This window comes from Pteropus medius, unplaced genomic scaffold (genome assembly GCF_902729225.1).
Source record: "Pteropus medius unplaced genomic scaffold, Ma_sr-lr_union100, whole genome shotgun sequence".
NCBI classification, from domain to species: Eukaryota; Metazoa; Chordata; class Mammalia; order Chiroptera; family Pteropodidae; genus Pteropus; species Pteropus medius.
This window is the reverse complement of record NW_024353909.1, coordinates 4,593,396-4,613,427: the sequence shown is the minus strand read 5'-3', so window position 1 is coordinate 4,613,427 and position 20,032 is coordinate 4,593,396. Positions and strand designations below refer to the sequence as shown.

Below are 20,032 nucleotides of genomic sequence, written 5' to 3'. Positions count from 1 at the left end.
ACCACTGTCCTGGGCATTCTCTTTCAAGGGAGAAGACAGAGGGGCACAAATCTCCCTAGTAGGAAACACTCCAACGTAATCCGGAAGGCACAGCAGCCCTGGAGCTGCATCCTTATCCAGGCCCCAGCCGGAAACAACACAGGGGGAGGGTGAGCATGCAGGAAGCCAAGATGACAGGAGAGATGGAGAAGAGACAGAGGCAGCACCGGGCAGAAGCCAGCCAGAGCAAAGCCAATGCCTCCTCTGTTTACTGGGACTGGTTGAAGTCACAGTGTAGACAGACCCCTGCGTATCACCAACCACCACGCAGACAGCCCTGGGCCACCACGAAGAAGAGACCACTTGCCATAACCTGCCTCTGTCAGCTCCTGTCCTGCAGTCCAGGGGATGAATGACTTCCTGTGGATGGTAGCTGGGGTACCGAGGGGTCTTCTTCTTAAAAGATGCCACTTCATTCTGGTAAGAGCCCCTAGCCTGCATGTCAAAAGGTCCAGGTTCTGGTCTCAGTTCTTCTGTCTACTGGTTTGAGGATATTGGGCAAATTTCTCAACCTCCACTTCCTGCTCTGTACATAGAATGACTCAATGATTCCAAGTTCCACTCTATATTCTAGCATTTAGGTTTTAACAAAGTAAATTAATAAATGGCAATAAATCCTTACTAGTTTGTCTACAGTGGTATTTCTGACACCTTAGTCAGGCTGGGAGCCACTGAAAGGTCTCTAAGGGTCCATGTGCACACCTAGCACTGCCTGCTGCCTCGACACATGATGTGTCTAGATTGAACAATACCCCACCTTCCTTTGGGGAACCATCTCTGTGCCATAAAACCCAGGCCTGGCCAGAGCACTAAATGCACCCAGCCACAGTACTTGGTCCAATGTTAGGCATGGGCCCCAATTCCAAGAGCACCCAGGACTCCTATGGGAATCCTGGGAAGGGATGCTGAGAGGGTGGAGGCCCGCACTGATGGCAGGCACCTTCTACCACGTAGGGACTGAGTGTCGTCACCACAGAGAAGAGCAGGGTGAGATGGAAGTGGTTAGAGCGCCTCATCTTCCCTGCATGTGGCCAGCCAAACCCTCGAGTGTGAGTCAACTGGTTCCCTTTTATCAAAGAGCATTCTGAGTTGGATTTTTGGCCGTTGTAACTGAAGTCGTCCAACTGATACAATCTTGCACACATGTATAACCAATTTCTATTTCATTTAAAAGAATTTTAAAAAGCTACTTATTGTATCGCTTAAGGGCTGCCCCCGAATTTGTCTCTAAATGCCTGTGCTTCATAGGTCAACCCAGCCCAGAAGCCTGCAAGCCCGCAGGAACAAAAGTGGTTCTGGGATTCCCAGCAGTGGCTCTGTTCTGTTCTGGTCAGGACCCAAAGTCTTCTCTAGGTAGGGATATTGCCCGGATGTGCAGATAGGAAAGATCCAACATGCACAGTCTTCCTAGATGGCCTGGGGTTAGTCCTGCCCACCACCAGAGTCCTCCAACCACAGGGAAGACTCGGCAGGGGTGGGGCCATGCCTTTTGCTGCCCAGACTGACTCTAAACCAGCTGAAGTGATCAGGGAAAGAGAAGACGACCCTGGACATGGAAAGCAATGGGAAGTCAGGACCCTAAGTTCCATTCCTCGTCTGGTAATAGATTTTGGAGGAACACTTTCCAAACCTGTCTCTCAATCTGTTAAGAGTCATATCTGGCTTTTCAAATGATGCCAGACACTCTCCTGAACTCCAAACCCATCTATCCCATTCATTTCTGGATGCTACTCCCTAGATGACGTACCTTAGAGATACCCCAAAATGCTGGGTACCTCTAACCTGCCCCAAGCCAGACTCGTGCATGCTCTAAGCCCACCCAAATGCAGTCCCCTTTCTGTATTCCCAGTTTCTGGGAAAGGGACATCGTCTATCCAACTCTGAAACCTGGGAGTCATCTCTGCCTCCTTCTTCCTTCAGCCTCCCTCAGGCAACCTATTAAAAGTGCACCTGATTTTTACCACCGAAATCACTCATCTTTCTACTTCTCTCCACGTCTGCCACCAACACACAATCTAAGGAACTGTCCTCTTTCGGCTACATTAGTCCTCTGGCTGCTAAAGCCCCAGATCTACTAAAGAGACCCCTCTGATTCATTCTGCACAGAGGCGCCAAAGTGACCTGCACAGTTCCCATCAGATGTCTATCTCCACTCCTTCCAGCAAAACAGCTGGACTCACAACGCTCTGGGGCAAGGGAGGAACTCCCCAAATGCCCTCTGGACCCAGGTCTGGCTGGCTGAGTGGCAGGGTGACTCTGAGACCAAAACGGACCAGGCAGTTCTGGGAGTCGCTGCTAAGCCCAGAGCCTCGGCCCCTTCCGAGGTGTCTTCCCACCTCAAGTTCAGGCTCGGAATTGGCTCAGCCTTGCCAGGACTGACCCTCCCCCAGTGCTGACTTCATCTGACTACAGATGGGAAGGGAGCCGGCAGCCAGGCCCAGGAAAACCCAGCTAGGCTACAGCCAGGGCGTGTGTATTTCAGGAATGAGAGAGAGAGCAAGGGCAGCACCACAATAGACTGTCAGTGTCTGTGGGGCCGGCTGAGAGAAGGCAGCTGTCAGGAGGATAAAACTCAAGAAGTCTATCTCTTCTCTCTTATCACACTGACCCTTGGCAGCCTGCAGCCTGCTGAGAACAGTCATTAACAAGGCCTCCCACACTTCCCGCAAGCACAGTCCTGGGTGACCAGCCCAGCCCAAGGCGGAAAGCCTACACTTTCCTCCCTGCCACGGTGGGTCTTAGGGCCCATCTCCGGGCCAGACTTCCCCATCCTGCCCCTCCGTACTGGGCAATGATGCAAGAAACCTTTCGCTCTGCCCAAACTGATCTTGAGGTCTCCAGGTTTCCCTGGCTTTCGGTCCAGGCCTTTGCAACCTGGTATGTGCTGCCTTTTCCTCGTGGCCTTCCTTCTTTCCTCTACGAAACCCTACCCCATCTCCTTCCAGGCAGTTCTCAACTCCTGCGAAGTAGGTGTTTTGTGCTGCTGATCAGGCCCCTCCTGTGATTAGCCTGGAATCCCACCTCCCACCCTTGGCTTTGGGAAAAAACCTGGCTAGAGCAGAGCCCAGATTAGGGGGTGGCGGCCCTGGGAGCAGAAGGAAATGGAAATCCTGTACAGGCACCTGGGACCTAACTGGTGGCCCGTGTAGGAAGGGAGGAATGTTATGAGAAACCAGATGGGTTTTTCTGTCTGATCCCAGGACAGACCCAGAGCAAGGGTTGGGGGGGATGAGGACAATAGGAGGCCTGGGGACGGCTCTCTTGGCTGCAGGAGCCCAAGTTCTCCAGAGAGGCCAGAGCAGGCTGGCTGCTCTTCGGTGCTTCTAAGCAGGTTAGGAGGAAGGTCGAACTGATTCCCATGGACGTCTGGACTGCACAGCAGCAGCCCATGCCCCCAGCGCGACGTCCCGTCTCAGGATACGGCATTCTCTGCTGCGTTTAACACGCTGTTTGAGAGCGAATCTCTGAGAAGTTTTTCAGATTCTTTATTCACAGATGAGGACTCGGAGGCCCAGAGAAGAGCAGAGACTTGCCCCGGGTCGCATGGCACCATTTCCCAGGGGTAGCTAATGCATCCACATTAACTGGGCCCTGGACTGTGAAAATCGTTGAGGGGACCCCCGATCACACAAGCTGCTTCTGCTTTGGAAGAGCCAAACAACCGAATCCTGAGGCTTTGGGGCCCTTTGCCAGCTCAGGCCTCACCTTGGCCTCGCTGGCTGTCAACGGAGGGCCTGCTGGCTTCTCTCCCTATTTTTGCACAGAATGAATAGCAAGGTAGGCCCACAGATCTGGTCCAGAATGGGCAGGAATCTCCAGAATGGGTAGCCTGAGTGAAAGGGGACACCCTCCAAAGTACCCTGCCCAGGTTCGAAGGGAGATAACCTCTGTGTTAAGCACAGGAAATGCCACTGAGGATTAGAACTTACATTCATCCTAGAAGTTTGCTCACTGCTGCTTTAGGGTTAAGTGTGAATTGCTTTTCAGGCGCTGAGAAAAATCTTTCATCAAACAGCTGCCTCTTTGGTCTTAGGCTGAACTTCTTTGACGTAAACGATTTACTCTGCTCCCCATTTCCCAGCATCTTCCTGTGGAGGGAGGTGCCAGCTCGGCTCCCGACACTGCAAAAGCCTAAACAGAGTCCTCACTCCTCTCCCCACCCCCTTCAGCCTGTCCTGTCTCCCCTACCTGTGGTACCTGGGCTCTCCTCCTGAGCTTCACCGGATGCCCCAGGCACCAGCCAGGAGCTTGACGAGCATGGGTTCAGGGAAATACCAGGCCTTCTGGGACAGGACTGAAGAGAGAAGGCCGACCCCTGGAAACTCCTTTGTGACCTGGCGACCCGACTCACAGGCCCTCTCCCCTCCTCTGCCTTGTCCACACGGCCTCCTTCCCTTTGGCTCCTCTCTCTCATGAACACCGTCAAAGGTCTGCAGAGACTTTCATTTCCTGCTGACTCTGGTTCCAGCTATCAGTATCAAGTGATTGCGACTTAGTCTATAACTGAACTTGGGTGGGAATGAGGGCTGCAGGCAACTTCGCTTGTGGTGAGAAAGATTCAAAGTTATTCATGTCCCTTTCATACCCAAAGGAACCCAGCACAGAAGGAAGGAGGGAGTGGGGGGAGGCGGGGGGGGGGGGGGGGGGGCTGGGGGCTGGTGGGGGTAGCAAAATTGGGAGAACATTCCCACCCCCAATTCCCTCACCTGTGCCTCTTCCTGTAACCACTTCTCACCCTTCCTTGCTAGCCCTCCGAATTCTCTTTAGCCACACAAATAAACTTGTCGATTTTTCCATACCTGAGCAGTTCCCCCTAGACCAATTAGCTATTTGTGTTTACTGCTGATTTTCCTCCTCAGAAGGGTGCAGATCTACTCAGGCTGGGAGGCTGCTGAACTTTATTCCCACCCAAGTTCAGTTACAGACTAAGTCGCAATCACTTGATACTGATAGCTGGAACCCTTGGCGCTCGAACTTTACAGCTGAAGGATTTTGGAGAGAAAGGGCACAGTAGGGTGACGATTGCTCTCTGGGTTTCCTGGGTCACGCCCGGACACCTCGGGGTTTCCTGCCCTCTCTCAAGCCCTGCAAGTCAGCCCTTAGGGGAGCAAAAGGGCCTCACACCCTAACCAGACAGAGGTGGGGCTGCTCTGTGCGACCCTCTGGTACATTTCTCACCTTGATCCTAGAGAGGACAGGACAGGAAAGAGAAAAGGAAGATACTGAGCAAAGATCAGAATCCACGAAGATATAAGAAATAAAGGACGTTAGGACAGAGAACACTGCCCTCAAGGCAGGAGACCCATGTGCCACCACAGCAGCTGATGAGGTCAGTAAACTGCTTGCCCTCTGAGCTTCCTCATTTACAGAATCACAACCCCCCAAAGGAGGAAGCTGGGTTAAGGATGTTTTTCAACATCTTATACCAGAACGATGTGTTTTGTTTTAATATTACTATTATGCGAATAAAAATTTAGTATTGATATCAAAATTTTTAAAAATTACATTTTTCTCTAGGTTTCCCAGTTCACCCTATTGTACATGGCATTACACACTGCATTCATAGACGGCAAAATGTCAAGTATATTTGAATGCCAACAGCTGGAATTGGAGATTCGGCCCAAGAAGATGACCTTCTCTCTGAGAATCTGTGGGGATAAAGCACCTCTCAGCAGAGCTCCTCCTGCCCTGTCCCAGCGAGGACCCTGAGCCCGCCCTTCCATTACTGTAGGAGGAAACTGCCCCGGTTCTCAGCTGGAAAGCTGGGGTGGCCCAAAGCCTAGTCTATGCCCTGAAGCCTTAGGCGAGATCTGCAATGGCAACATGAAAGCTAGATTGACGATATGTTGTAATTACAATAATGAGTTATAAATAAGCACCGAGAAGTACTTACTCTAGGATGGCTGGTTAGGGACACACACAGGCATCCCTGATGAGCATGGCAGAACTGGAAGAAAAGCCTATGTTCCCCAGATAGCAAGCAAAGTTCAGACCCTCTCCTTGGGAAATGTCACTTGGAGATGTTTGCCCTGACAGTTAGCAAGGACTTACTGTTAACAAGCTTTTGAGCAGAAAGGGAGGAACACCTGAAAACCCAGGGCCCCAAAGAGCTGTGCCAGGCCCTTTAGTAGGCAAGGGCTTGGTTACGTGGAACACGGGGTGGGGGAAGTCGGGACACGGGAACTGAGAGCAAGGGAGGAGAAGCCCACCCCAGGCTGAAGTGTGGAGACAGAAGAGGTGCAGGCGTACTGAGCCCTGGCCACAAAGCTGCAGCTGCTTTGGGGCTGTACATGGCCCCTGGGACTTTCAGGCCCCACCTCTTCAGGGCTGAGGCTGCAAACCTCTGGCAGCTTGGAGTCAGGAGGAATGAGCTCATTGGGCTTCTGGGGGTGCTGTCGGCATCTTGCACATAGCTCCTCCAAAGTACGGACACATCATCTTCTCCTGCAAACTCTTCCTCTCCGACTACCCCACTTCAGCCAAAGGAACCAACCTCATCACGCAGGCACTGTATCTACTTTTACAATCTCTCTAGAATCAGTCCCTTCTTCTGCATTTCTACTACCAAGTTTCAGCCTTCATTAGAGGGTCTCACCTGGACCCTCTCTAGCTTTCCGGTTCCTCCCTCCCTTCTTTATTTATCCCCTTCTGACTCAGCCATACCCTCCTGCCAGTCTGCACTTTGCCTGCTCAGAAACTTGTCAGAACTAAACACTCCCTTCACCGCCTGCCAGTTCAAGTCCTTGCCTAGCACCTTTCTGGACTGATCTCTTGCAGTGCCCATTTCTCCTTCTTCTTGGAACTTTAGTCTGAGGGTACTGCCTACTATGCCACCAGCCCTTCCCCAACTAAGAGAGGGAGCATGGTCCAGGTTGGGCCAAACAGGCATTTCCTCCCTGGGATGTGAATCCCAAGCTGTGGCGACAAAATTACTGAGCATGGCCGAAGCAGATTTATCCTGGTGACAGTGGTACCCTGAACAGGCTGGCCTTTGGTTCCTGCCATACCCACTCCAAGATCCTGGAGGGGACCTGGGTGCTAAGTCATCTCTCTGATTCTGGGAGTTCCCATAGCCTTCCAAGGAAGTTCTCTTGTGCTGAAGTCGGCCAAATTACTGCTTGTAAACAAACAGGATGTTCTCATTGCCATTTTTTTTTTTTTATGGTGACATTGGTTAACGAAATCCAATAAGTTTTCTCATTGCTTTTTGAAATATATCTCCTATGCTCCAATCAAAAGGGAAAACTCCCTAAAAGTGCCGTGATGGCCACTTTCTCCACCTACTGGCCAGCACACCTCTCTAGCCCACAGGCACTGCTAGAACTCCACCTGCCCCTTCAGGGCCCAACCCAGAGGCCTCTTCCGAACTCTCTCAGGAATGACTTCTGTCTACTTCCTTCAAACCTACGAGCCTCTGGCTGCCCCTTCTGCCTCCCACTGTAGACACTGGTGTACCTGTCTTATCCTCCTCCCAGAAGACAGTGACTTGGTGACTGTCTCCTCCATATCACCCAGGACAGTTCCAAGCTCAGTAAAATTCATCAGGCTCTGGGGGCAGACAATTCAAAGGACAATTACAGGTATGCTGAGCAAGGCAGACAGTGAGTGACAAAGAGCATGGGAAAGATCTGAATTTGAATTCCAGGTCTTCCACTTACTGGCTGTCTGAGTTTGGGCAAGTCTCAAAAGTTCTGTCTCAGCTCTTCATCTAAGACACAGTGACCATAATGCCAACCTCACAACGGTGCTATGAGGATTTGATGAGCTAACATGTGAGAGCACCTAGCATGCTACCTGGCAAGTAGTAAGCGTTCAGTGAACAGCAGCCATTATTCCGGCTATTAGTAGCTACTGGTTTAGCACATGCTCTGTCAGAAGGCTGGACTCAGGAGTCCTGAGGCCTGCTGTGTGACCCACATGTGCATCTCTGTTTCTGAGTAACCCCACTTGGGTCTGTATCTGCTTTATAAATCTCCCAAAAAACAACAGGTGGAAAATGCTTTACAAAGTAAAAGGACAATGTAAGGGATTCCTCCCACTTCTAAATTTCAGAGATTCCAGGCATCCTGTCCAGTGTGCAGCTATGGTAGGACTTGGCTTTTGTAAGCATCCCAACCTGCTCAGTCTAGCCCACAGGCACTGCTAGAACTCCACCTGCCCCTTCAGGGCCCAACTCAGAGGCCTCAGGAAGTAGACAGAAGTCATTCCTGAGAGAGTTCGGAAGAGGCCTCTGGGTTGGGCCCTGAAGGGGCAGGTGGAGTTCTAGCAGTGCCTGTGGGCTCAGTCAAACGAGTGCCTGGCTCAGCGTCTCTTTCCCTATGTCCACACAGCCACCCTTTTCCCAAAGCCCTGGTTCCTGAATGTCCTGCCTGCTTTTGTGGGGCCTTTCTTCAAGTAACCATGGGGCAGTGTCTGCTACGCGGTTACAGCGAGACTGAGAGCTCAGGCACCACAAGTTACCCCTGCCATCAACCTAACCAACATTGGGCAGCGTTAGAACGAAAGGAAAAAGGCAAATCCAGTGCGACTGCCAGAATAAGACTGGGTGGGGACACGAGGTGGAAGGAAGTCTCTTTTAAGATTTTCCACCTGCCTGGATTAATCTCCCAAGCAACTACTGATGGCCACAAACCAGGGGTTCTCAAAGCGTGATCTCCAAGGAGCCAGGCAGAACAGCAAATTCTGGGCCTCGCCCAGACAGAATGAATCAGAAAACTCGGAGTGGGGCCCAGCAATCTGTGCCTTAAACAACTCTCCAGGGAATTCTGGTGCCTGGTTAAGTGTGAGGAATCCTTCCCTAAACCTTTGACCATTAAGACCCTCAAACATTTACTGAACACCTACACCTACTATGTGCTAAGGACCAAGCCAGGTTGAGTTATTTCAGAAATGAGGGCGCATGTGAAGAACTTCCACAGTCTAATGGGAATCGAAATCAAGTACACAAATATATAAGGTAGGATGTGGTATAGAATAAGACAAAGGAATCAGTTTCCCACCCCTCTCCCCAAACCCCTATCCCTCAGATCTTCTCTTATCATGACTTGGGAAAGGACAACACCAGTTCTGGGGAAAAACCATCCCCAGTGTTGCTCTTTTGGACTCCTCAAACACGGGTAGCTTTCTTAAGAGTGATTCTTGGTCTGAGGTATGTCTCAGGTCCAGAGACTTGGTTGGCATTTAGGAAATGTTCCCATAAGGCCACACCCAGTGATTCCTAGGGGTCTGGAAATTGGCCTTATCTGGGGTTTGGGCTCAGAAGGTTCATGCAGGGCTGTAAGCATGCCACAGCACATCACAGCAATGCATCCCCAGGCTGGGTCACTCCCACAGACCCCTGGCAAGCAAGCTTGCACCCCAGTGTGCAGATGCAGACATAAACACATACACAGACAATTGGCCCCCTGGCCTCCCTTCCTCCATTCTTGAGTTACAAGGTTAAAGGCATCCTATTCATAGCCAAAGGGGAGGGATGAGAGAGAGGGTGCTGAAGTCAAGAACTATCTGGTTCAGATCAAGATTGCGCATTCAGGACCCAACAACTCCTAGAGCCTCCTAAGCCCTCCTGATGGCTTAACGATTTCCCTCCCTCCCCTCACTTCCCACTGAGACACTGAGGATTGGGTTAGAAAGGGACAACCCAGGCAAATCTGCCGAAGGAAGACAAGAAAACAAAAAGTTGAATTATACAGGCAAATCTGTGCCACTTTTCTGAGCCCTGGTTCCCTCTTGCCTTCAAATCCTGAACACCATGACTATACTTGAGATCGCCACCTAGACACTGTGCCTTCCTCCACAAAGAGCTCAGGGCACCTGGCAGGCATCCTTCCCTGACCCGGAACCCCCTCCAAAGTTAGCAACAGAAACAAGATGAGGCTTAGGGGCGTGGTCTCCCAGACTATTCTTATACTAAGGCCACCTCCACCACAGCAGAAGGTTCCTTCCATCTGAGAGGGACTTCTGAGCCCACCAGACATAATGAGAGGAAGGGACAATCAACCAGCTTCTGGGCAAATTGTCCCAAACACAAGATGAGTGTGTGAGTTACTGGCTAGCAATGACTGTTTCCCTGAAGCCCCCTGGGCAGCTTTGGCTGAAAGAGGCTGCCAGTCCCCTTCTGCTACAAGCACCTCTGTCTCCTCATTAACCCAACACCACCTTAGACTGTTCTACAGTGCTTTACTCAGCTGAGAAGCAAGAGGCAAGATGGGAGATGGATGTAGTTGGCAAGAAATAAAAATCAAAAGGCGAACTTGAGCAAACAAACAATGGGTGGTTGATATTCTACAGACAGAGAGGGCCAGAGGTGGGATATTGGAAGGCAGGGGTGGGGGAACACAGAAGTGGTAGAAAGCTAAAGGGGAGACTAAAGTGAGCTCAGCCCAGAGCTGCAGCAGGGCGCTGGGAAGTTTGGTCCGGTCACAGAAGAATGACTGGAGGGAAGAAATGACTCTTCCATTTCGAGACATGGGCTCAAGCCAGCCCCCACAGGACTGGAGCACTGGCCTTGGCCGAGTTCCTGGCTTGTGCCTCAGTTTCTCCAAAATAAGAAGGGGGTCAAGCTGTTAGGTCTTATCAGACAGAACTGGGCCAGTGGGTGTGGCTAGGTCCAAAGGCTTGGCAGTGCCAGGTAGGGGAAAGAGGAGAGATGCTGATGGTGTAAAGACAGCCTCTGGCCAAGAGGAGCGGAGAAACGGTCTCCAGATAGTGCCGAGGCCGGGAGCACACGAGGCTGGGGGTAGGAACTAGGTAGTGGACTGGAAGTCGGAGCTGGGGCAGGGAGTGCTGCCCAGGGCTGGGGCTGGGGGCTGCCACCAAGGAGTGGAACAGTCGCGCCTGGAGGGCAGGGAGCTGCTAGATGCGCTTCAGCAGAAGGCGAGGATGGGGACTGAGGCCAAAGCCAGAGGATCCCCGCCTGCATGGGGAAGCCCAGTGCCCCGACCTGGAGGAAGTTACCGGGGTGGACCGGGCCGGTCTGGGCCGCTGGGCCGAGCCAGCTGCCCGCGCAGAGGGGTTTCGGGGAAGCGAGGAGCCCGGGGCGCCCCACATCCTGCCCGCCCTCATCCCGCCCGCGCACCTCAGTCAGCGCCAGGCGCCGCGCGGGCCATGCTCGCCGCTCCCGCCGCCGCCTCCGCCCGTGCAGAAAACCGCCGCCGCCACCGCCGCCGACGTCCGGACCCGTTAGCTCCGCGGCTCCCTCGTCCGCCCGCAGCGGGCCAGTCCCGCCCTCGCCGGCCCTGCCCTACCGGAGCGAGCCGCCGCCGCCGCCGCCACCTCGGTCCGGCCCCTCCCCCCACCCCGGCCCAGCTAGAAGGGAAGGGTGGGGGAAAGGGAGGCGGCTGCCCCCTCCCCATTCATATCCTCCGGGTCTCTCCTCTACCTCCTCCTCCCGCACGCGCGCGGGCATGCTGGGATGTGGAGTCCAGCCAGCTCTGAAATGACAGGGGTACCCCTCATCCAGGACTACTACTCCCAAAAGACAGCGCGCGCGCGCTATGGCTTGTGGGCTTTGTAGTTCGGCCGGGGCTCGGGGGTCCACCGCGCTGGAGGGGTGGGGGGATGGGAAATCTCCGTTTCCAGAAGGCCGGGACGGCGTAGGAAACAGATATGGGCGTGCTGTTCCGCGGGTCCGCGTTGGACTCCAGGAAGGTGCAGACTAGTCCGGGATGCCTGTTAGACGCGATTGTGGCCAGCTGCGGCCAAGCCGGGCTGGAGGAGAAGCTCCCCCGCGACGCGCATCCCGGGTACCGTTTCCACTCGCGCTCGCGAAGAGCCGTGACCTGAGGCTAGCTGGCTTCATGCCTGGGCTCTGCAAAGCGGACGTGCGGCGGGGCTGCTGAGTCCAAGCCCGAGGCGAGAGCTCTGGGAGCTGCGTGGGTGTGGGGTTTTCTCCACCTAGGAAAAGGGGGCGAATGTCTGTGGGTTTCTTGGAGCGCTCACGCACTGGGGTACCCTTCTCATTCCAGTCTCACTCTTCTTCTGTTGGATACCCTTAGCTCCCTACTGCTTAGGGTAAGGTGCACACATTGTACATGTTTTTCCATGTCTTCCCCTTTCCACACTTCCAAACCTAGCTCAAATCCTTTATGAAGTTTCAGGCCGACTGCAGTTTCACCATCCAAGCTTCATCCGCTCTGGCAGAGGGGAGGCCTGTAAGTCAGTGGGCTGGCTCACACCCCCACTTTCTGTTTCATCAACTCCAGTGGGCCAGAGAATTTGCATTTATAACAAGCTCCCAGATGCTGCGGATGCTGCTTGCTGGGGAACCACTTTGAGAAACTGCTTCTGTTGGGGTTTGTTGGGTAAAGTTCTGACGGGGTCAGCTCAGTGGAATCTGGGTGAGCTCTGACCTAAAACAGGCAGGGGAGCACGAGGTGAGGAGGTGGATTTTTGATTTGTCTGGGTGAGCTCTGGGTGAGCTCTGACCTGGGTGAGCTCTGCGTGAGCTCTGGGTGAGCTCTGACCTAAAACAGGCAGGGGAGCACAAGGTGAGGAGGTGGATTTTTGATTTGTCAGGTACCTGAGAGTGACTCTCACACCTACCCAGGTAGGCAGGCCCTCCTTACCACCTGTTGCCCTGGTGTTCTGGATGCTACAGATCTCTGAAGGGGACACTTGGTGACCATCATCCTCAGCCATGATCTCAGACTCTTCAGCTGTAAGGTAACAAAGATTCTCTGCTTGACCAGGTTCCTCTGAGACCTGTTCTCTCATAGGCCTCAACCTTGGCCTTTAAAAACTACACTCAACGCAAATTCTTTCATCCACCTTCTTCCCTTACATTAAAACACAATAACATAGTTTCTAGCAGCTCAAAGCCACATGCCCTAGGATGATCCTAGACCCCTTTAAAGTGCCTGCCTGATAAAACTCAAGGCTGCCCAAAGAATTTACTGTTCTAGCCAACCCCCAATGATAGGCTCCTGACTACCTCTTATTAGAGCATTTATTAGAAAGGGCTTACAATTGTGACTCCTACTTCTGTCCCTTTGGGATGTATATGTATCTCCTACAACTCAGGCGTATCTTTCCCACGGACCAGGAAGGCATTCCTATCAGGAAAGGTAGGACCTCTGTCTTCGAGTCCCCCGAGAAGATAGAGTCCTAACTCCCATAATCACCGGGTAACAGACACAGCTGGCCTAATCAGCAGTTAAACCAACCAACCCTTTCATCTTTCACTCCCCTGATTCTACTGAGCCGCTGCTCACCTTCTTCCATACTCCCTCAAACTCCCTTTAAAACATCTGGTCACTTCTGGACGAGTCCGAGTTGAGTTCAGTTCACGCTGGACCCTCTTCCTTATCGCAATAGTTATTACTGGTTAAAGTCTGTCTTTACCACTTCATCTAGCGTCCAGCTTTGTTTATCTTTAACAAAGAGGGTATCCCCTCTGAGTCCTGGGGGCCCAGGCTCTAAGCTTCTCTTCTATACACCAAGGTCCAAAAGAGTGGATGAGTTGTTCCCTAGATCCAAGTGGCTACCAGAGGCATTGGACCCTGACTAAGGCTGACTCTGGAATGCTTTTCTGTTTCCTTTAGATTTGTGTCCCCATCACAGGCTGTGGGAGGCTAAGTGATCCACACGCAACCCCATACTCTACCAATGAAACCAGTTGCCAGGCCCTGCAAGAGCTTTGGCTCTGAACCTGAATCCCATGCAATGGCAACATTCCCTCACTGGCAGGAGGTCAGTGAGACTTTTGGAGTTTACATCCATCTCCCAAATCTCCCTAGCGGATTATTCAGGGAAAATTAAGATGCCCTTTTATGGGCAGAACAGAGGAACCCTTTCTGTCCCTCAGTTCCAACAGAATCCCCCATCATCACCCTCATTACCTTCCAATTAGATGTCACATTGGTTCACTCATTTCTCCTTGCTGGTCGTGCTTTCCCATCTTCTCCACCCACCCAAATTCTGCCTGACTGTCCAAAGTCTACCTTATGTTTTTCCTCCCCTAGAAGATCCTCCCCAGCTGCCTCAGCCCCACGTGAGCCTCACCCCTTGCATAGCAATTGAATTTGCATCATTCATTTAAAACCCTAGCTTTGCAGGTAAATTGTCCAATGAAAGAGAGGCAGTGAAACAGGCCAGGGGACATGGTGGATGAGAGCACAGGGCTTTGGAGGCAGATAGCTACTAAGCAGCAAAGTGCAAAGAGGAACAGGCTCCCTCCCTGGGCTTAAAGTCAGACCAACCTGGCAGCTCCCACACCTAATGGTATGTGTGACCCAGAGAAAGTTACATTTCTTTTATCCATAAGATGGGAATAATAATAATAATGTACCTTACCTTTTGGAGTTATGAAAATGAAATGGAAAAAAAAAATACTAAGATCTTGGATTGGATGACTATCAAAAGGAAATCAATCTATAAATTTAATATGGTCTCAGTACAAATACCAGCAGTTTTGTTTGTTTTTGACATGGGAAGGAAGAGTAGATAAATTGATTTAAAAAATTCATTTGGAAAAAATAATAAGCCAGAGTAGTCAAGAAAGTTTTGCAAAATGAATAGTAGTGAAGGGTGTTAGCCCTTGTAGGTATTACATATCATAAAGGTACAGTTAAAATAATGTGATAGATTCTTGACACAGACCTGCAAGTCTTGAAATAAACTCAAATATTCATGGAAATTTGGCTTATGATAAAAATAAATTTCAAATAAGTGGGGGAAGAAGATGAATTATTCTATAAACAGTGCAAGGACAATTGGGGAACCATCTGCTAGAAAATTAATCCAACTCTCAATAAATTAATGGATCTAGGCCAAAATTACCAGTGGCTACCAATATCATGAAAAGTAGACAACTGGAGTCATCCGAAGACAGATAACTGATCCTAATGGAAGTGCGATACTCTGAAAGTAGTGCCAAAAAAAAAAAAAAAGAAATCGCCCCAAATGTGACAACACCAGTGTACAGAAAATACAGTTATCAGAGGAACATGCTATTTGAAACCATGGTGGGGGTGGGGGTGCAATCAACAAAATTCAGTGAGAAACTGTACAGGACAAATAACCCAGTTTCTTCAATGAATACATTGCAATTAAAAAAAGACCTAGAGGAGAATCTAAGTTTTAAAAAACCATATTGACCAATTGTAATGTATGGACTTTATTTGAATCCTGATTCAAACAAACTGGAAAAAAAAATTGTATGAGAATAGAGGAAATTTGAACACTGACTATTGGATACTAGGTAATTGTTCATTTTAAGTGTGCTAATGGTGTGGTTTGTTTTTGTTTTACGCCCACAACACCTGGTCTTCCTAGGTGGTCTCCCATCCAAGTACTAACCAGGCCCGACCCTGCTTAGCTTCTGAGATCAGAGGAAATCGGGCACCTTCAGGGTGGCATGACAGTAGTTGTTTTTTTTTTTAAGAGAACTTATTTAATGATATATACTGAAATCATATATCTGGGGTTTGCTTCAAAATAATTCAGGATTGGGGGGAAGATATAGATACAACAAGGTTGATTATTGTTGGAGCTGGGAGATGATGATTATCTGGGGTTCATAACATTTTTTTCTACTTTCGCATGTACTGAAATTTTCCATAATAAAACGGTTTAAAAATATTTCAGAGCTCCACCTCATACCTAGCTAAAAACCAAACCAACGATAACAACAATCAACAAAAACCAAGTCAGTGGAAAAACGGAAGAAATTTTTGCAATTTTTTATTAGAGGTAAAAGTCTAATACAAAATACTTTTGCAAATCAGATGACCAAGACACCAGCAGTGAAAAGGATATGAACATATAGTTCACAGAAAACGAAACACAACAGCTTACTTGAAAAGTTGCAGAGATTCCTTTAAAAAAAAATTGGTAAAACACATATAATGTAAAATTTACCTTCTTAACCAACTTTAAGTGTACAGTTCAGTGGTGTTGAGTACATTCACATTATTGTGTCACCATCACCACCATCCAGCCATAGAACTCTTTTTATATAAACCCAGTAAACAAACAATCCTCACATTCTCTCCCCTCCCAGTTCCTGACAATCACCATTCTACTTTCTCTATGGATCTGACTATGATGTCATTTAAGTATGAAGACAGTATTTGTCCTTTTGTGTCTGGCTTATTTCAGTTAGAATGTCCTCAGTGTTCATCCATGCTATAGCACATGTCACAATTTCCTTCCTTTTTTAGGCTGAATAACATCCCATTGTATGTATATACCACGTTTTATCCATTCACCCGCTGATGGGCACTCGGGTTGCTCCCATCTTTTGGCTATTGCAAATAATGCTGCTATGAACATGGGTGTACGAATATCTCTCTAAGTCCCGCTTTCAATTCTTTTAGTTATATACCCAGAAGTGAAGTTGTTGGATTGTAAGATAAAATTCTGTTTTTAATTTTTTGAGGAACCACCGGAACATTTTCCACAGTGGCTTTACCATTTTACATTCCCAACAACGGTGCACAAGGGTTCGTTTCTCCACGTCCCTGCCAACACTTATTTTCTCAGAGCTTCACTGTTAGTAAAAGAAATGCAAATTAAAGCCATGCTGAGGTATCATTTTTCACCTATCAGATTGGCAAAGATCAAAAAGCTTGACAGCTATCTTGGCAAGAGTGTGGAGAAGAAAGATTCTTGCACACTGCCAGTGTGACTGAAATCTGTACAGCCTCTATGAAGAACAGCTTGGTAATTCCTCTAATTACACATACACCATTTGAACTAGCAATTTCTTTTTTTATTTAAATATTTTTCAATTACAGTTGACATTCAATATTATATTAATTTCAGGTGTGCAGCATAGTGGTTAAACATTTATATAACTTTTGAAGTTATCCCCCTTATAAGTCTGGTAGCCACCTGGCACCATACATAGTTATTACAATATTATTAACTGTATTCCCTGTGCTGTACTTTAAATCTCCATGACTGTTTTGTAACTGCCAATTTATACTTCTTAATTTCCTCATCCCCATCTCCCTTCCTTGTCCACTGAGAAGGCCTGAGAGCAGTGACACCCATTAGCAACAAGCAGGCTGAGGTGGTTTTTTTTGTATTGAGGTGAAATTTACATAACTAATATTTTAAGCATACAATTCAGTGTTTTGTAACCAGTCCCTTTAGTCCCCAAACATTTTCTTCATTCCCAGAAGAAAACCCTGTATCCATTAAGCAATCACTCCCCATCTCCCCACCCCAGCCCCTGGCAACCACTGTTTTCTGTCTCTATGGATTTACCTATTCTAGATATATAAACGAAATCATACGATATATGGTCTTTCGTGTCTTGACTTCTTTCACTTAGCATGTTTTCAAGGTTCATCCATGTGGTAGCGTGTATTAGTATTTCATTCTTTTTATGGCTCAATAATATTACATTGTATGGATATACTATATTTTGTTTATCTAGTATATCGATTTTTAAAAGTTCTAAGAAGAAAATAAACCTATCTACCTTTGTTTAATGATTCTGCACCCTCTCTGCAGCAACACTTTTTAACATCCTATAGAAGCACTCTTTGGAAAATACTGCACAAGACATTTGCCAATGGCAATGGTCAGGCGTAAGTGAAGAGGGGCCACTTAATGATGAAGCACACTTAATAGCTCTCCCCAAAGTGTTCGCTGTTTGGTTATGCTTTCAAGTCTGTGTTTTAATTTTTAAAAACCATACCAGCTGTTTCATTTTCTCTTTGGAAGGCCCAGCAGGAGAGTTTAATGTCCTCTCCCCATTGTCTTCATCCAGTTCCCATCTTTTCGCCAGTCTCCCTGTAGTAAATGCTATTGGTGACATCCCTTTAAGGGATGGTACACCCATTCTCCAGCTGTTGTGTTGGCTGCTAATGGCTCACAGCTTCACCTTTCTGTGGAGAATTCTTCTCAGTCCATGAGCTGCTTTGCCCAGAGATGCCTGGGAAATTATGCTCCTCCCTCCCCACCCCCCAGTGGCCCACAGCGTATGAATGACTGAAGTGGGGTACAAAGTCTAGCTCCCTGGCTTCTAAGAGGGATAAACCCTGTGGTGCATTTAATGTTTCAGAGCTCACTGTAGGATCAGACTGAGGCTAGACTTAGCTGAACTTACATCTTCGCTTGGCTTCTTCACATGCCATATCCTGCTTCCCTCATTGCCCTAATCAATCATTTGCACAAGAATCCCTGTCTCAGGCTCTGCATCTGGGGCACCCAGCTTAAGATATCTCCATGGGCAGTCCTGGATTCCTGAGGGACATCCTGCTATCAGCAGCAGCCACACATCTCATGCAGGGCCCTGCAGATTGCCCCTCCTCTAGGAAGCCTTCCGGTACCTGTACTCTCCACTCACTGCCATGTTTGTTTACTAATAAGGAAGTTTGATACCTACTCTATCCAGGCACTGTGCTAACCCTTTTATGTGCATTAGCTCCTTGAATCCTCCAACAACCTGATGAGGTAAATACTATTGTAGCCTTACAGATGAAATGAAGGCTCAAAGGGGTTGAGTGGCTCACTCACAAAGAAAGTGATGGGAATTTGGATTTGTCTGATTTCACACCCTTGTATTTAACCACTAGATTCTACCCTGTATTAACAACATCAGAATATTTTTTTTTTATGGCTCTGTCTACCCTAGACGGCAGAGAGCTATGTGTTTTTGTGTCTACTGCTGACAGATTGCACTGAGGGTTTCACCTTATTAAAAACCCTCCTTAAATATCCTTGCTTCTTGGGCTGAGAAGTGCGAGTGGCCTTGGAACCACCCCCACTCCTCCAGTATGCCTGCTCTAGGAGGCGGGGTGAAGCCCTTTGCCTCATTGTTTTCCTTGAGCTCCCACCTAAGCCGCAGCTGCAGGCATCCCTGCCTCCCACTCCGCTGCAGAATGGGGATCTGCATTGATGAGAACAGCAGCAGCAGGAGGCAGCTCATCACTTCCCTGGAGGCCTCCTGGGTTCACAGAAGGAAGAGCAGGCACTGAAGTGTGGGAAGGAGGATGAGACCTGGGCCAAGCGAAGAAAGGAGAATGACTCTAGTGGGAGAAGACTTTGAGGAAAGGAGAGAGATTTAGGGGAGAAGGTGGGGTCGTGGGAGCTCAGCAGAGGACTGCTCTTTATTCATTCATTCGACAGATTTTTTTCACCACCTATAATGTCCTAGGCACTGTTCTAGTGACCGAGGATACCACAGTGGACAAACCGAAGACCCTGCTTTAATGGATCAGCACGGAAATAACAATAAAAATAATCATAATGATAGGTTAAACAGAAAATCTTTACAGCTCAAAGCTTTTGTGACAGGGTTTAGTGAGTCATTGCTAGTCCCAAAAAGGACCACACCCTGAGACATATAGTCTAAACCACTAGAAGCAGGGCTGGATGAAGAACATACCCGCAGTCCCAGAGCTGGGAGGGGGGAGAAGTCTCCCTTATGCAATGAGTTTGGAGAAGAAAGATGTAAATTGTTTTGAAAAAATTTATGTTGGCTATAGATAATGGAATGGGGCGGGAGGCGAAAGGGACTGTTCTAGGATAGGTGCATAGTCAGTAAGGAAGAAACATTTCCAACTTCTGGGTGGGTTGTGGGCAACAAGCCAGAAAGCTCATGCATAATAAGCAGGATAGAGTCTGGTGGTTTGAAGTTTTTTTTTTTTAAATCGGCACCTGTAAGTTGATTGAAAGTTTTCACACACGTTCAGGAATGTGAGCAGTCTTTTGTTGGTTTTGGCCTGCAGGCGGTTAATTGATTAACCTCTTACCTCTTCCTCCCACCCTCCAGACTGCTGTGATTTAATTTTAGGACATCTCAGAATTTTTCTCTTTTTCAAATGGTTAGTATTTTTCGAGCATTTACTATGGAGTCAAGCATTTTATCTTATCCTCGTGACAATCTCAGGCATTTGGTACTATTACTACCCCATTTTAGAGATTGTGTCAAGGAGACACAGAGTAACCAATTGACTGGCCCAGATTACACAGAGTTAGAGTAGGACCTTATCTCCTTTGAGAGTAAAGGCAGGGCCTGTCCGGCTCCCTATTAAGGACA

At 48.9% G+C, this 20,032-nt stretch overlaps 1 long non-coding RNA gene and 1 pseudogene across 1 annotated transcript; both read right to left on the bottom strand.

Annotated features, from left to right (window-relative positions):
* Positions 1 to 7: 7 nt before the first annotated feature.
* LOC120593873 (uncharacterized) lies at positions 8 to 13,398 on the bottom strand. Its single transcript, XR_005650457.1, has 3 exons — positions 13,251 to 13,398; positions 11,117 to 11,934; positions 8 to 474 (listed from the first exon to the last, which is right to left on the bottom strand). It is a non-coding gene; the product is annotated as an uncharacterized LOC120593873 (long non-coding RNA).
* Positions 13,399 to 15,287: 1,889 nt separating this feature from the next.
* LOC120594021 (uncharacterized) lies at positions 15,288 to 15,406 on the bottom strand (annotated as a pseudogene).
* Positions 15,407 to 20,032: the final 4,626 nt, after the last annotated feature.